This window comes from Theobroma cacao, chromosome 6 (assembly GCF_000208745.1).
Source record: "Theobroma cacao cultivar B97-61/B2 chromosome 6, Criollo_cocoa_genome_V2, whole genome shotgun sequence".
NCBI classification, from domain to species: Eukaryota; Viridiplantae; Streptophyta; class Magnoliopsida; order Malvales; family Malvaceae; genus Theobroma; species Theobroma cacao.
In genome coordinates, this window is record NC_030855.1 from 1737664 (window position 1) to 1740664 (window position 3001).

At 34.0% G+C, this 3001-nt stretch overlaps 1 long non-coding RNA gene across 1 annotated transcript; it reads right to left on the reverse strand.

Annotated features, from left to right (window-relative positions):
• LOC108662601 lies at nucleotides 1770-2102 on the reverse strand. The gene is made up of 2 exons (XR_001928518.1): nucleotides 2065-2102; nucleotides 1770-1838 (listed from the first exon to the last, which is right to left on the reverse strand). It is a non-coding gene; the product is annotated as an uncharacterized LOC108662601 (long non-coding RNA).

The window sequence follows — 3001 nt, forward strand, 5'->3', positions numbered from 1 at the left end:
GTCGTAATCCTTTATTCACAAATTCGTTACTTAACTTTGATGTCCCTTCTCATTAATCTCTCGTCCTCTTTATTTCTTAAGATTTGGCTTTGATCAATACATTATTGATCTTATTACTCCACAAGGTAATTTATTTCAATGTAGCCGTTGGAATCTACTTAATTAAAACAAATCTTTTACTTTTGGAGTTACTACCTTAGTCATTCTCAACGGCTTGGCTCCTTTTAGTCTATACAACAATTAGCAAAGTAAATTTTCTATCACAGATGCATGATCGGATATTGACCCCAACATATCTATATTATCTATGTGATATGCCACCGTCCTCCCTTAGGGCATATTTCATTACCAATATTCACATATCTTTACCATGATAATTTCTCAAATAAATTAAAACTTGTGTGGGAAAACATACTTTACAATTTATATCTCCCTCTATAAGCATCTCCAAAAAATCCTCATGTTCTATGTCCCACCTTAGGACAGTCTTCCCATATGGTTCAATAGATCACAACTTCATCACACGCTTAATGATTCATTATTGATAGTATCCCACTATTCTCATAATCGTAACCGATTATATTCCTCATCTTAAAATTTTACGGTATCACCTTCTAATTCCCTCCATACTCAAATTTATAATCTTTGACTTAACCCCGTTAACTAGTGATCAATTCATAGTACTGCAAGGTTTAATCATTATTAAATCTAATAATTGCTGGAACCATTAATGGCTTCCTATTTCAACCTTCAATACTTATTTAAAACAATCAATCTTGCCACTAAGATAATTATTCATCCTCAATACTTATATTACTAATCTACCTTTGTCATACTAAAAGATTTTTATACTCCTTTTGGATTATTAAGTTCAAAACACCATCGGCTTTCAGCAGTAAAATCTGTTGGTCCCTCACTAATACTCTGTGAAATATCAGAATCACCGTTCCTCTTAGACATGTTAAGTGTAATCCAACACACTTCAAAACCTATATGAAATCAAACGAAAATCATTTAATCTCTTATACACCCTGCGAACAAATAGGTCTCTATATGCAGACTCATGCATTCTATTTGACTTAATTTAACTCGGGGACACACAGTATCAGTGTGGATTTCTTAAAACAACTTTAAAACTAAAAATTTTAAAATCCAAAGCTTTAAAACCAAAATTTTTGATCTTTAAACCATGCTCTGATATCACATCGAATTCGACTCAACCCCTCAGGGTATAATGGTACCTATCAGAGCTCTCGACAAGAGGTACACTTCACTCCGGGACGCACCGAGAGCAGTCCCTTCCCTCCTCTTCCAAGCTCCTGGGCTGAGAGTCATACTTCGCCATAGATCATATGCGAGAGTTCCCAAGAATAGGGTTATCTTTCCCTTTACTCTGATGCCAATCGAATTGTCACGACTCGAAACTCTCATCGAGCCCGTGACAACCGCCGCGAAGCCTCGACAGACATTCTTTCCCATAATGCCTTTTGAGACCTCGCAAGGCTTTTGAACCAGTTTTTCCATTCCTCTCTCTTTTTTTTTCTTTTCTTTTTTTTAAATAATAAAATAAAATAAAAATATTAATTAAAATAATCTATTTTAATGTAAAATAATATATATATATTTTTTTGAAACATCAAAAATTAATTTTCTGCACATAAAAACAAAATAAATTTATACACATTGTAATATAAAAAACTGGAGTATGCAATTTAAATTACAATGACACGTGGGCTCCCAAATAACTGAGAAGGTTTAAGTTTATAACATTGCTTTCTAAGATGCAACTCCGAAATTTACTTCTTGATGCAATTGACAGTCTACTGCCTATTCTGAGCCTGAAAAATGTATAGGAAGAAGGGGTAAGATTATAAAATCCCAGTGAGTAGACAGACATCATCAAAATAATTTAAAACCGAGTAATATGAGGTAATTAAAATAATTCATCCCAACCCATATAAATAATTGGATTTCATCCAATTACTCAACATGGCTTATGTACTTTTCAAAAACTTGGCCGTTGCCAAAAATCCATTCTCGGGGATACCCGTGAAGGCATCTTACCGAGATCGCCAAGGCTGTTTATTGTCACACACTCAAACACATTTCACCTCTGACAACACAGTCGTTCCTTGGTGTTGGCTGAGTCCCAGTTTCACGTGGTGGTCAGTATGAAGTGTACTCAAATCCTACCTCGGGAGTTATTCTACGTGCCTCTCTAATCGAGGTAAGCTCAATAATTGGGAACCGTGCCCCTCTAATTAGGCTGGCCCACGGAACCCCCGTCATTGCAGTGCCCACTTTATAATCCACCAACCAATAAAATCATAATAGTATGACATGGCTCACTTAACACATTCAAGGCAAATCAAAGTAGTTCACATATTTTTTAAATCATAAAAATAACCAGTCATACCCAAATTTATCATAAGCCATTTAATGTAAAATCATGGATAAACAACACAATCATAGTATAGGTCTCCAATTACTCTATTTTTGAAATCATTATTAAATTTTTAAAAATTTTATAAAATTATTTTATAAAATCTCATTTTCTCATAAAATACAATAATTTTCCAATTAAATCATTTTTCCATAAAATCACACAATTAAATAAATCTACTCTAGATAATTAAGGCGATAGTAAGTTTACTCAATGTAATAGGAGTACATATACTCCTATTCTCGGTCCTCGGGTGTAGTCTTTTACCCATATCAGATAGCTCACCACCTATCCACAATACATGACACAAAAAATTCAATAATTTGTGTCAAATCAATATATATTATTTCAGGCTCTTATCCATGTGTATGCACTAGATAGGGTGTGAAATGTTTGGACAATCGCTTAATCACAGTGTCCGACCTAACTCGCCTATACACGGTGTAAATTTCTAAAATCTCCAATTCAACTCCAATTCCATCCATTTCAATTTCAATTATCCAATTATATCCACAATACCTCAATGACTGTGAATGTGGTCCAATTTATCAGTTCGGA